At 41.9% G+C, this 15,523-nt stretch overlaps 1 protein-coding gene across 6 annotated transcripts in view; it reads left to right on the top strand.

Annotated features, from left to right (window-relative positions):
* The window catches only part of Soxn (SRY-box transcription factor soxNeuro), a 280,985-nt gene that overhangs the window by 8,244 nt on the left and 257,218 nt on the right, over positions 1-15,523 (top strand). For all 6 annotated transcript variants that reach the window (XR_011732852.1, XR_011732851.1, XR_011732850.1 and 3 more), the window contains one exon: positions 14,426-14,489. The gene's annotated coding sequence lies outside the window, so the exon portion shown is untranslated. The remainder of the gene's footprint in view (positions 1-14,425; positions 14,490-15,523) is intronic.

Here is a 15,523-nt window from a genome sequence, read left to right as displayed (position 1 = left end):
GGCTATGCATGTCAAGTTGACAATGTCTCAGATTCTAATGAAATTTTTACCTGAACTTGAAACGTGAAGGCTCAACTCGGCTCAACTGATTCAATTCAAATCAGCTAGTCAATCAAAATGATACCGATTGTTCAAACGTGGTCATGTCAAGATTGGAAACTTGAATTTTATGACGTGTGTACTTAATGCGCGCACGCGCGCGCGTATAAAGGAAATATATCTAACAATAAAAGAAATAAATTTTCACCGATTAAACAAAGTTTCTTAAATTACATTTATGTTAGTATAAAACGGGGCACGCGCGTGGAAATACCCGAAGGACGACAGAAGTCGACTTCTCTCTCTCTCTCTCTCTCTCCTCTCTTGTCTCATTTGAGGAGGAGTTCTGACGATCTCGCCGCTCTTTGAGTCACTCTCGCTTTGCGCATTGTTTACAGAGTGATGAGTCTTCACACTGGCGCGAGCGCGCCTCTGCCTTCTTCCTTTCTATCAGTCTCTCTCGGTCCCATTTCATTCCATTCTTCCGCGTTCCCGTCATTGTTCCGTCTTTCCTTTTATATGGAATAAAGTATCAAGCGGCTGGGCACAATGTACCCCTGTCTTTCTGGGTTCCCTTTATCTCTTTCTTTCTTCATCATCCGCCGCCCACGCGCCTTTTGCGAAATCTTTGCAACCTATCGTCGTTACCTCTCGCTTCGACGCAAAGTCGTCTCTTCGCGTCACCAATCACTTTATATCTATCAAACGCTAGATTAAAAATGTTATTTTGATCAATTCGACGTCGGCGACAATTTGGTCTTCGTTGAATTGGACCAGATTTGTGTTGGTTTCCAATTATATTTTCCTTAAAGTTATATATGAAAATGACAGAACTTTAAGGAAAATATAATTGGAAACCAACACAAATAATTTCAGAAAAACAATTATACAATATATATATATATATATATATATATATATATATACCATATATTGTATTAATTGTTTTTCTGAAATTATTTGTATTTTACTCAACAGATGCAGATTGTGATTCGTGCGTACATAAGGGTGGAGCCATTTCGTCTTTTTAACTGGTACACAAAATTGCCAATACAATCGTGCCTATCATCTCGTTTAATAGCTCTGCTGAGTAAGGCTCTATAGCATAGCGTAAAAAGGTGGGACTGCATTTTTGACTCATCCCAAGGGATGATTCGACTGAATTTACCGCGGGGGGGGGATGCGAAGGATTAGAGCGAAGGGTTCGTGCGACCACCCCTGTAATAAAAGTCAAAATTGATCGATGTAAATGAGAAACAATACTTCGGTATTGATTATTCTTTTGACATCTTTTAATTTTTATTAAAAGGCTAAATTGATACGATTAAAATATTTGGGTAATTCAAGAAAAATTTACTGTTTTGCAGCATTTACTATTGACTATAGAGTAGGTATTATTCTAATTATAATAGCTTATGGAATTAATATTAATACAGTATATTGTATAATATTAATACGTAATTATTTTAATCCGTAAATGTTTGTTGAAAACAAAGGAAATGTGTCATTAGCTGTCGCATTGACTGTAGATTAAGGATGAATTCGGGACGGTTTTTGAAAAATGAAAAACGATTCTTTTTCTGGTTCGCGATCTGATAATAGAATCTGTTGCATATTTCGTTTCGCGCTACTTGCTTTGACCATCGTGATAACTCGCCGCCACAAAGTGGGTGACTTGTCGGGCTTTTTACATGCTACCGTCAATGACTTCCCCTGGCATTATTGGCGCCGCCACCGCCGCCGCCGCCGCTGCCGCTGACCCGTGGGTAGACGAGGGTGGTCCCCGCCATGAATAACCAAGTAAAGAATCGCGGAAAAGAGAAGGCACGAGGTTGGCGGTGGTAGCGGGAGAAAGGTGGCGGCTGGGCATCGCGAAGAAAGAGAGAGAGAGAGAGAGAGGAAGAAAGACGAAGTCTAAAGAGACCGACGCACACGATGCCGGGGCGCCCGTACCGGTACATTCACGTACACGCCGCCGCGTGACGTCACCGCATTGTTAAACGAGCAAGCATTGTAGTCACTATTGTGAGTCTCCGCCATTATTCTAAGACAATCGTCCAACACAATGAGACCTACGGGAGGATGAGTAGAGAATCCTCTCTCCTTCTCTCTCTATTTCTTTCTCGTTCTCGCTCTTTCAGTTCCACCGCCCGTCTTCCTCCTTCTTCATATGTTTTTCCTACTTGTGAATAAAGTTTTGTAGTGTCATGCCGGGTGAGCTGGGGCACGTGCGTTTTTATCGCGAGTCCTGTAGACAAATAGAAGAAAGAAGTAGCGTCGGACCCGACACTGATTCATGGAGGAATCACGACCGTAGGATGCATACTCCGAAATTTTAATTCCATAGTTTCGTGAACTCGATGTTTGAGATATCTGTCTTCGAGAAAATATCGAAGTAGTAGGGATGATTGAAGAAATAACGAAACTTTATAGACTTAGAGATAGATACCACCAGTGATTGACTTTAACTTTTACTCGTGGTCTCGCCAATCCGGGTAAAGTCAATGTCATGTAAGTTTCGATCGCTAACCTCGCGATCAGCACTTTCCTTCCCTTCCTGGTTCGCGCGTACGGCGGAAGGGCGGCCGGCAGGGGGAAAGAGCGTCTTTCGAAGCCGGTTTTATCATCGAACGATCGTTCTTCCGAATAATCGCGAACGTGCCTAACGATCGTGGACGGGGTTTCGCGCACACGAGACACGCCACCTTGCGATCGGTCACAAAACAGCGACACAATAACCGGGCCGCAACAATGCCGGGCGACAATGCAGGCACCACCAACACAGCCGCGAACCGAATCCATTGTCTGTACTTCTCTTGTTCTCCTTTCATCCCCTGCACTTCCACGACGAGGCGCACAGGGCACCGGCGGTGAAGAACCTGGAGGGGTAGCGGATAACGGGGGTGGAAGGCGAATCTGTGATGTGGCGACCTCGTAGGACGACTTTGGTTAAGCTGCGCAAGAGTTGTTCCACCCTGTTCGTAGGAATCGGTTGCTGTAGAAGAATCTCTTCTCAATTAACTTTAGCTTCATAAAGTTATTTAGAAAATACCGTTTCGGTCAATTTATATAAATGGGTGTCAATTTATATAAATTTATATTTATATAGGTGAAAGTTTTGAAGAATACATTTTATTTATTAATTAGCATTTTAACGATAAAGACACTTGTTCGTGTTTGGCAATTTACATTAAGCAAAGAAGTTTAAAGAGGCAAAAGGAAAAAGAAAAGGCGTTACATAGTTTTCCATTCCTAAACGCTTTTTACTAATTGCTATTATTAAATTCTCTATTCTACTAAATTATCGCAAAATTTCGTTTGTTTTTAAGTTTTTTGAACATTACCTGAATACGCGATAATTAACTATTGAATTGAATGCTCCAATACTAAATATTTGTACATTTTCTAAATAGAAATTAATATTCATTGCACGCAACGTAACTATATGAGAGAGACTTGTTCGTCTTCGGCGATTTCGCTAAGACCAAAAACTAAGGCAGACTCGGGGACCGACTATACTCCGCGGTATTATAGCACAATATCTGTTTCAAATAAAAAGGCTATTGTGAAGACCTTGCACGGCATTCATCGTAATGAATGCACCCCGTCGCAATGACAGAGTCTTGCATGTAAGACACAAGAGGTATAAAAGAGTCGCGAGAAGCTTAAAATAACAGTCGCGTGTACCAGAAGACGATGACGACGTCTGCTCGTTGCACGCGTGCGCGGCAGCGAGATGGTTTTGCATTCCGCAGTCGCAAATTTCTATGGACCGTTTGTGACATTCTCGTCCTGCACGACCACTTCTGTCCTCGACACCACGCTCTTTCCTTCTTTTTCTTCGCGTCCTTGCTTGCGAATCTCCATCGTCTCTCTTTCTCTTGCGACTTTTTGCGCTCGTTTTTCACTCTCGAAGATACGCGTGCTCTCAAGACACATTTTCCACGGCAGAGTCGTTAACATGTGAAAACTTTAATTCTCCTCATAGCTTTCTCATCCGCATTTTTCCTCGCTCTCTACCGTTCGCGCGGTGCATCAATGTGTTCGGCGCTCAATTGTTGAACGCGGTGAGGATCCAAGTACTTTCGGAAGAAAGTTCATGAAAGGAGAACAAAATGAACTTTAGAAGGGTCCACATTATTCGCCTTTTTCTGAATAGCTAATATTAGAATTAAATCGGAGCAAGCTTTGTACATACTTGCATATATTAAACTATCTACAAACTATATTGTTAAAAGTAATTTTTCATAACGTGACATTTTTCTGCTTAATTTACTGAATTTATAGAAGAAGCGTGCGAAAATTTTTTAAAGAATTTTAACCGCATTTTTATCCGATTAGACACGTATATTATCATAGATTCGCACTGTAACTCAAAGTCGAACACGTAGCTGTATAGCGAGCGGATTGTGTCCCAAGTTGGCTTCGAGCTCTTACATTCAACCCCTTGATTCGCAATCCCGCCAGAACGCGGGGTTACATTCAGGTATTAGCCTCCGGCACACGGATGTGCTTCATACGTTATTCCTGCTTCCCTCTGTTGTAGTTTCTTGTATGACCGTTTATAGTGTAAGTGTAAGATATTTAATGGACATTTATCTCTGTCTCATTTACTTTCTTTGCACTTCTGTTTATCTTTTCTTTTATTAGTATAAATTTTCGTAAGAATATATGCATGGAATATAAAAGTGTTTTTCAGTTTCCTTAATGTTTTGTATAAAAAGTATATGTATTATTCAAGAATTTTTTAAAGGAAAGAAATAATGTTCTCTAAAGCAATATGTAGAGAGTTTAAAATAAATATTTTATCAAGGATATCAACTATTTTAAATAATTTTAAATAATTGAAAGTGCAGGCGGATAGAGGATTGTTTTTCTATCTAAAACAATATTTTGACATAATTACAGTTACATAAGATGTGTATATGTGCGTGAAAACTTTTTATGCAAACGAGAGTGCCGCTCACTCAATAGATCATTCACGTCGCTATCACTCATGCTGGGAGATTTATCTAAATTTTCCGTGGTCCCGGCTGAAAATCAACTGAATCGACTGAAAAATATGCACGCGTCTTTTTTGCGGCCTTGCTTTGTGCGCGCATAGTGCGTACGGTGCGAAACGAGACGGCGATGTAACGTGGATGCTGGATCGGGTAGGTGAGCGCGCCCTTATTCGACTCTTTTGTCTAGGCGTCCATTCTCCGGCACATTATCAGGCCTATTGTCCCTCACATTGTTACCCCTACCTCGACGTCTCATTGTTTTGCAATTTCCCCCACTTAACCGATACGACTGCCTCACCATCAACCCCTATCCCCACCCCATTTTCCTTCCTATCCTCAGTCTTTGCGCCACGCTGTTCTCTCGATCTGCTTGGCATTCCCGTTTTCTACTGTCACTTTCCGACCTCTTATCGACGATGTCGAAAAGAGGGAATTGATATCTTAATGTGTCGCGCAAGAGATTATTTTATGGATATATAATCAAGTACAATAATTTACTGTCTGTCTTTGAAATTATTTCTCAGTTATATTTGTTAAATATATTATTTTAACATATATTATTTTAGTCTTAAAATAATTACATATTTATTAAATAGGTATATAATTATTTTGAGATTACATGTTAAAAAGTGTGAATTGGTTCTTTGAAATACAATAATTGTGCTGGTGTAATTTTCAATTTTTAAATATTGATTGTAAACAATATAATATCGTTTTTCTAATTTATTTTACGATACAATGCAATGAATGAAAGATAGAAAATTACACGTAACTGATGGCTATTATTGGTTCGAGTATCGCGATTTTATTCCTTCTTGTCTACATTCGTGGTACTCACATCGGTTTACATATGTTGCCCGATTACGCGAGGTCTTTTTTATCTCGTACGACGTCCAGAGAAACGCGCCAAGAATTATACGAGAAGAGCACACGTGAAAAAAAGCATAAGAATTCAGAATCCCTTTCGCGACGCGACAACTCGCTACGCTCGCTCACTTGTTCCGCGAGTGAGCGACAGGGAAACTTTTACAACGGGAATTTCAGTCACCGCAGCAACCAGGCGGAGGACGGATGTCTGGAAAACAATAATTAGGAACGCCCGGTGCGCGAATCCGTACAACGTTCAGTCGAGAATATATTTCCGAGCTTTCGGCTCTTCCTCTCCTCCGTTCCTCTCTCCCCCGGTCCTCCCGTCCCTCAATGGAAGCCCTTGGAACTCCGTAAAATAGACAAAAGCCCCGCTGCCGAACAATTCGTCTATTCTGCTGCGCGGTTACGAGCGAACGAGCTTGAGCGTATAACATATTCGTATGGTCTCGCGTCGTCCTCGTTCCTCCTGAAATCCCGGTCGTCGATGATCCTTCTCCCTACTCTGTACGCATCTCCCGAGCCCCCCTTCACGTGGACGAGGACGGTGCAGCTTCCGTTACCCTCCACGCGTGCGTACATGTCTATTATATCCTTTCAACACGCGGCGCCCTATTCTGTCACGGGAGTTAGCAACTTTTAACAGGTTCCTTTGTCGACAGACGATTATTTGTCTCGTGATAGCTCGATGCCCGGCGACTCTCGGCAAAAATCGCGTTCGTTTCTTCACGTGGATGCGAAGCGAATAAAATTTCTCAAATCTGCTTTTGCGATCCAATATGAATCTGCTATTGTATTAACATTTAATTTATTTCTCTGAGTCTAGAAAGAAAAAGAGGGAGTATATATATCTGTGTGTTTACATAATTTTTACGATGGATTGTCTTTGTATTTTTATGCGTGATTGGTTCATTAGAGAAGAGTATTGATATCTCGTACATTTGTTATAACATGTCATTGAAGCAAAAATGAAATACGAATTAAATTATTAGAACTCGTATAATAGGACTGCCGATAATTCGTTCGCTTGAGGAATCCATCGGATGTCGATATATCGGACGTCGGTCCTTTATTAATGTTCGCACGTGTGACACGTGCACGCATGCTCTGCATGGCATTATAACATTACGGATAATGCTTTCGCGAGCATCTCCCGAGGACTGATTCGCGTTATTGCATTATATGCTACTCGCACGCACACACGACATAATCGTCGTTTCTATTGGATAGAGAGAGGAGGTCGTTGTATTCGCACGTGAATCGTGCTTGAATTCGTGTGTATCCCGCGCGACAAGGGACGCTGCTGCGTACGTGAAAACGAACCTGAATGATGACGATGCTATGCTGCAAATCAGGAGTACATTGCAGGAACTGCATATCGCGCGATATGGTACAAGAGCGGTAATGCAATCATCCTTAAGTCGTGCAAGTGGCAGGAAGATATTAATTTACTCGCTATTTAACTGTATTATTATTTTATTTCTTGACGGAATGTAAAAAATGCACAGTAAGATAGAAATCTGTGTGCATGTTCATAATTCATATCTTAAGCAATTTGCAAGCAGAGTGATTAACCCATCAAAAAATTTATTAATTAAAGAAATATTATTTTATTTATCATTTGAATAATTAATATCAATTTTAAGAAATATCATAAAATAATTAGGACAGTAATCATCACATAGATTATTATATCAACGATCTTTAAGTTGCAGAAATGTTTTACAAATTGATTAGCCCATCAAAAAATTTGTTAATTAAAGAATATCTTATTTATTATTTGAATAATTAAGATTTCAAGAAATATCGTAAAATAATTAGGGCAATAATCATCACATAGTTAGATTATTATATCAACGATTTTCAAGTTGCAAAGAAATGTATATAGACAAGTTTCTTCTATTATGTATTTCTGTGGTATATCATATATATATATACACGTATTGATCACGATGACAAAGCGTTATATCGTTCCATCATTCTACATGCGATAAAAAGCAAAGAGAGTGCGCATACAGTTGCATAATATATAAGAAGTTCGTTTCGCGGAGCCAATGATGAACACCAGTGGCAAATGCCTGGGAACTTTATGGGGGACTTCATAACCATAGTCGTCATAGAGAGGGGTGAGTGCGCGCTCGAACGAATTCTCTTTACCTCTTTATAGTCAATTAATCAGTTATGCTGCGAAGTTAATTTAATCGTGTCACTATGCATAATGCATATATTATGTCAGTTATGCGTACTGTTTTATTTGCATGCATTGCGCGTTATATTCGCCCTAATTACAGCACAGATAATTCGCAGAGGATTTGTGCAGAGATCATTATATCCACCAAATCATTTTGATAGCATTCACAATACTATCGGTAAATTTTAGCATATTTCTTTGTTAGAATTCAGAGTTTTTCTTTCTTTAAAAATTAGGAAATTTGACAAACTTCTTCTTTAGTAATTTAGGTCGATAGGGAACGTGAACGGATTGTCAAACGTACGGTGCTATATCTATCGCACTTGTTCGATTCCCATACATCCATTCCAAATGACTAAGATCTTTAAAGACGGTGTGCGGGCAATCGACTCGTTATTATTCGCGATTTGACGAGGGTGATGAAAGAGGTTTGACTTTTAGCCGACGAGCTGCGAGGGTTTGGGGCGGACGGTCTCGCGGTTTTGGTAGTGGCGCGGTAACAATGGATCGTGGATGGCGTGGCGCGGTCGCCACAATGCCAACTTGCCAGACTTCTTTGCGTGTCAAATGACTGAACCGCGGAGAGTGCGGGCGGAATCTATGGGTGGGGGACCCGGAACGGGGGCCGAGGTGCAGGTACGGGGGTTGCAGAGAGAGCGAGAGAGAGAGAAAGAGAAAAGAGGAGAGGGTGGTATGAAAAGCGTGCTTTGTTTGGAAACAATGCCGATACTCGGCTACATCCTCATCTCCATTCTTCGCCTTGACGCAGCGCCGTACCGAAAAGGGTTGCCTTTATTCATCCCTGATTAAAGTTATAGGTTATTTTCGCTCCGTTTCGCGGCGGCGAAATTCGTGCCGACGGACTTTTCTAGCTGGCGCCAGTCTACGTCATGTTTGGCAATTGTTAATTCGTTGGTGGCAGGAGTCGGTACGAGTCAGTCGAATCTTCGATATTATATAGAACAGACTGCACACGCGAAATGCTCTCGATATCGATAACGAATTTAGAATTGCAAATTTACGATTTTAAATGAACGGACTCAATATCCAGATCATCATTAATACCGTTACCATATCTTGCTTTCGCGATTTATACATTTATAGTAATATTCTTTTTAAAAAGAAAATTTTTCGGGAACGTGTGCCGTGCGATCTATGGACGCATCCTTTAATGGAGCGACGTGTCCCAGCGTCAGCTAAGGTTTCTTTGCGTCGTAGGAAAGCCGAAGGAGAAAACGAGGGAGGTTATTACGGGGATGGGGCGCGTCATCGTAGGAAAGCTCGTAACAAACTATTGAAAAGCCCAGGAATGAAAAATCAATGGCGGGTGACGTTGGGCACGAGTCGGGCCGGACTACGGATGACGAGTATATATATCGGCGGCGGCGGGGGTGTGCGACGGGAGAACGGGGTTGGAGAGGGGAGTGGGTGATTCGGTGAATGGAATATTATTGGGGCATCCTTTCACGCGGACTCGACGGAAGCTAGAAGACCTCATCTGGCGGGCTGTATGGATAGCGTTCGCCCTGGCAATGCCGCCTATTGAACCGTCGGTTATATACGTACACATACACACGTATTACGCGCATCTCTGTACAGATAGACGCGAATATGAACGCGCGAGCGCACTCGTATGCGTGTACACGTATGTGTACGCGGTGTATACGAAGGAGCAGTTTACACGAAAACGCAGTTCATTCGTTCGTTCGTTCGTTCGTTCCGTCGCGTGTATATACGCGCGCGCACACACAGAAACGCGCGCTCCACGTAGATGCACTCGCTACAGACGCGTACGTATGTACGTTTCCGCGTCTATGTGCGCGCCCGGCACATACGTGTGAGTTCTTACATTTCATGATTTATCGCGCAGCTTTCAGCGGGCCTCAAAGCGTCCTGAAAGCGCGCAGATTGATAAAAGAAATAATAGAGGACGCGAAATAGAGGGACTCGATCTGATACGGGGAGAGAGCGCGAGATAGGGAGTGCGAAGGGATGGTGGATGCCACGCGGCGGGAAACGTCGCCGATGAGAACGGGAAAATGGAAGGGGGAAGGGTTGATGTGGGCGGCGGGGATGCGACGGCGGACGCGCATCGGACGTCGTTCTTGTGAAATAGGAGAGCGCGGTGGATTCTTTCGATATGCTTTGGTTCACGCGCGCGTGTCCCACCCTCTCTCTCCGCAATCCGGCGTCTCACTCGATCGCGTGTCTCCGCACTCGACCGGCACGCGAACTTCCCGTCCACTCCCCTCCCTCGCTTTTGCAGCACGTGTACGTGTTTCCTACCGTCTCACGGGGACTCGTTATGGCATTGAATATCTCCGGGCGTAACTAAGCCTTAAATCGAAATTCCGTTAAAGTGAGTGTCGTTTGAATTTAAGCGATAAAATTTGGCAATTTACTCGCGATTTATTTTTTGACGCTATATAAATGCGAATGATAAATTTTGACATCTTATGCGATATATTACATCGTAGCAAATTACTCATTTCTAATTTAAAAAAGAATGTAACGCGTTTAAGCGTTTAAAAAATATTTAAGAATTTCTATAATCATCAAAGAGAAAGAAGTGTCGTAAAAATATTTAATATATTTTGCTGAGATGTAGTGATGCTGTTTAAAATTTTTGTGCGGTGAGGTGACAGGACTGAGAAATTCGGCATCTGCGTTTTTAAAAGGATAATTGAGTATAAACATGTATACTCTATCTCTCTTTTCGTGACGAAGTTGATCTCGTTGTACGAGTTTCGTCTACGTTTCGATCCGCACGTTTGACGATGATAATCGCTTCGCGAGGATTTGCCTCGAAGTATGCAGCCGCCGGAATGCAACGGCGGGCGCGTAGACGAGATAAAGAGACTCGCGGCGTGGAAAGGAAGGTGTGGAAAGAGAGCTGCGGTTAGAGCGAGAGAGAAGGGTAGACAGGGGAAAGACGAAGGGTAGCCGGAAAGTTGCAAATGGTATGAAAGGAGGCGAGAGCGCGTGCGAGAGACCGAGGGTAAAGAGGGGAAAGACAAAAGGGGTGGTAGAGAACTGTGAATCTCGTGGCAGCATTGTCACTCCATTCGCCGGGCTTGCAAAGCCGGGGCGGTTCCGACGCCACCACCACTGTCACTATAACCACCACCTCCGCCAACGACTACCGCACCGCTACCGCTGCTACACAACCGCGCTACCACCGTTATCCGCCGCCGCCACCGTCGCTGGCGCCAATCCCACGAAGTTACCTTGTTTTACTGCCGTCTTCCGGATTATCTATCGAATCGACCGATGTGGTTAATTACTCGTTAATACGCCGCTGACATTAATTTCGCGATTTTGGCTTTAAGCTGGTGGCATGGTGTTGATAAACGAAAGGGCCCGACTTCCGAAGCTTTTTTGTATTAAAAAAAAAAATATATATATATATATATATTTTAATAAGCTGGAAGAATATTTAAAATAAAATTAAAAAACGCATAGGAGTTTCGATTCTCGTTAAATTGCAATAATTGTTTTCAATAATTTTGTATTATTAACAAGTTTGAGTTTATTATACGATGATAGTATTCCCTTCGATATGTGTGTTGTGTATTTACTGAAAAAAGATCCGTTTGATTTTGTAACAGTCGGTCGCAATCTCTCCGCCCGCATCTAAATTGCTAAGAATTTTTAGCCCTTTAAACAGCGCGTTATTTGAGTTCACTTTGTGCCAGCAAGGGTATATATATTCCACCCCTTTAGCGAGTTATAATGCGGCTTGGAAAGGGTCCGTTTGAACGAACGATTTATCATTATCCCGATAACCCGACGACGATACGACGCTCGATGCGCCGAACAGTCTCTATTTGCGCGGGGTTGTATGATTTACTATTTCCTCGGCGCATCTGCTCGCTTAATTAACGTTTCTCCGATGCTGTTTCGGAGATACGATCGGTGTCGCGGTGCTGGGTACCGGGCGCAAGATGTTACACGAAAATCTACCTGTCGATATCAACTAGCAATTATAAAGCATATTTTAGATTATACGTTCATTTAGCTAAACATATAACGAAATAATTTTTATAATACGAAAATATGTTATCAATAATTATTATATTATTGACATTTTCGAGATTATTTATTGGGTCAATTCATAAATATAAGTTACGTCTTATTTAACAAACTAAATTTTTATATTTAAAAAACAGCAGTATAAGTAGATACACTCTATACACTCTACTTGCAACAGATAAAATAATTATAGATACCACGGGTAATACTGGTTTCTCAAAAGAAGTGATTCGGTAGTATAGCATAACTTAATTTATTATTATGAATTAATCCAATATATTTGTACGTATCCAAAAAGTTAGCGAGATTAGCAGTAATAATATATTCTTAATATATTCAAATTTCCATTATTTTATTTTAAAATTTGACATGCTTCGGACTTTAGTATGGAGAAGATCGTGGCGATTGCGACTTATTTCGGGCTCGATCACACGCGTCGTCGTGCGTGGCATCGGATGCGCTTAAAGTGAAAAGTTCTCGGGATAATAGGCGCTCGACTGCGTTTTTCAATGGCTCGTGCATCAGCTCTCACGCGTTCTCTGTCTCTTTCCGTCTCTCCCTCTCCGTGGCGGCACGTGGTTTCGAGTAATTACACGGCGGCGGGGAGGGCAAACATATTGTTCAGCCGCAAAGGGTGGTTCGAGCAACCCGCGGTAGGTCGAGTAGAGTGGGAGTATATACACGAGGGCGTGGAGTCGATCCGATGATGTGTGCGGCAATCCACCCTCTGAAATAATCGTATCGAAAGAAAATCCATCACGCAATTCAAAACTTTTCTTTTTGTCCTCATTCCAAGTCTTGCCTTGTCTAAAAATTAATTGTTTATTAACTCATTTAATTTAAGAATTAATATTGAAATGAATTAATCTTAAAATAAGACTTATCTCGTGACAATATCACAGTGTTTATGAAATAAGTACATTCTACTGATAATACAAAATAAATGAAAATTATTGAAATGTATTATTGATAAATTTTGCATTAGCTCACTGCTTGACTTTAGACTTGATAATGACTAAAACTGAATTTCTTCGTCTTTTATCATCCGAACGACAGTTTTTCTTTTTTCCCTCTCTTGCAGAGAGGTCTTTCGTGAATCCACGATGGCACGTCTGTCGATGTATAATCCGTTCGGGGTAGCCAGGACAGAGAGAGAGAGAGAGAGAGAGAGAGAGAGAGAGAGAGAGAGGAGGTAGAGAGAGAGAGAGATGAGAGAGAGAGAGAGAGAGAGAGAGAGAGAGAGAGAGAGAGAGAGAGCGTGAGAGAGAGAGAGAGTAGTATAGAGCGTGAGAGAGAGAGAGAGCGAGAGAGGAGATCTTGAGAGAGAGAGAGAGAGAGAGAGAGAGATAGAGAGGAGAGAATAGAGAGAGCGATAATAGTAGAGAGGACTTATAGATATATAGAGCATATAGAGAGAAGATTCGAGAGAGGCTCTGAGCTTCTCTCATGAGAGAGAGAGAGAGAGAGAGAGAGCTCTCTAGAGAGAGATCCTCTATATCTCCTATCTCTATCTGTCTCTCAATCCTCTCGATCTCTCTCTCTGCTCTCGAGAGAGACGAGAGAGAGAGAGGAGAGAGAGGAGAGAGGGGGAGATGAGAGAGAGACAGAGACAGAGAGCTGACGCGCGGGGCCCACTGCCGGTGCCTCGTATCTTCGGTATCTCTTTGCGCGGAGCTCTCATTGTGACCGCGGGGCGGCACAGTCAGCTATTATGTTTATTAAGTTGGCGGGATGTGCTGATTCCAAAAGAGGAGAGAAGTCGACGGTGGATGGGTGGGTGGGTGCCCCGGGTGAGGAAGGCCGGATAGTCTCTAGAAGCAGGGGGTGTATTGTCCCGCGCATTGTCTGCCCCATTGTGTGACATCACGGCCCGATAACTGCCGATAAGGCCTCGGCAATGCTCAAACTGTGGGGGTGTATGCACGATCGCGTCGCGCGTTTTCGCGCGCGCACAAGAGAGGAGGATATAAAAAGAAGAATATAACGTAGATGTGTAGCTGACGAAAAGAATACCGATGTCGCGATGGGGAAGGGTGAACAGGGAACGACTCGATTTCCTTTACTATTCTGGAGCCGTTTCTCTACGAACTAATGTGCAAGCTGTACCAAACATCGCGCGAAAATTGAGAATTGAAATAAGTTGCAATTCGAATTGACCGATATTACGTTTTTACGTTATTTGTGCCGCGGATAGGACAGTATATTATTTATAATATTTATATTGAGCATTTACATTTATTATTTCTTATGAAATTTAAATTCTTGCTCTTATTAAGATTGATTTCTGTTTCAGGTCCTTGGCTTTTGCATCGATGCGACCAAATAAGTGACACTTTCACTCTTCTAATTCTGCGTTGGTAAGTAAACATTTAAGTCTGCATGCGTTACATCTAACACGGTTACGGTTAGAGAAGAACTTATTCTTCACGATCTTCTCTGAAGAAAAGAGTAAATTATCTTTCGCGATGCGGACTCTAGTAGAAAAAAACTGACCGAATACAATTATAATATAAATAAAATAAGATAAAATAAAAAAAATATCGCGAAAAGTTTAATAGTATTATGCTAGAGCCACGCGCGATACAAAGCCGCATCTGTTAAAAGAACATGTTAAGAAACAAAATATAGTAATATAAGGATAATATTGTAAAATAATTTGACATTGCATCTCATATTGTCAGTGTGCAAGATATGAAAATTATGACGAGCGATGTGCCTATCCTACCTTTCATCTCTATATTTGCACTGTGTTGACATTATATTGACTCGGGGACTTGGCACGAATGCCGGACGCGGCTACCGACCATACATGAATAACAATCAGGAGCTATAACCCTCCCGCGATACATAATACTCATAATATATGTATGTATACGGCGGCCTTTTACGGCCGCCGCATTTTTATGTTAATCGCGCAATCCTAGACAGGCGAGACGACTGCCACCCCTCCTTTTGTTATCTTATAGCGCAAATAGTGATCGCCGTCCGAATTTGTTCCGCGCGAACGCCGTAAATGGAAAAGGTCATCTAGTGGAGGGAGGAATCGCGAGGGTGCATGTACGCGGGGGCATATTTTTTTACCGAACTCCACGTTAAATATGAAGGGCGATCCGACCGCGTTCTTTTTTTTTTCTTTTCGTCGAATAAGTGTGCACAGATTTGGGGCTACTTGGGAATTGACCGGCTGTTTGAACGGTGACGTGAATAGGGGATTCTATTGATACCGGTTCGTTTTATTTATTCGCCACTAAATAATCTATGATTATATTATTTATGAGAGAAATGATTAAAATATTAAATTATAAGAATAATCGAGAATAATCGAGAAGGCTCAAAAACACGTAGGAGGCACACATGTTAGACATTTCCCGCATCTTTCTTTTTTGTTCTT

The sequence above is a fragment of the Temnothorax longispinosus genome, chromosome 7 (genome assembly GCF_030848805.1).
Source record: "Temnothorax longispinosus isolate EJ_2023e chromosome 7, Tlon_JGU_v1, whole genome shotgun sequence".
In the NCBI taxonomy this organism is placed as follows: Eukaryota; Metazoa; Arthropoda; class Insecta; order Hymenoptera; family Formicidae; genus Temnothorax; species Temnothorax longispinosus.
Note: the sequence above shows the minus strand (reverse complement) of the source record. Positions and strands in the feature narration are given on the sequence as shown.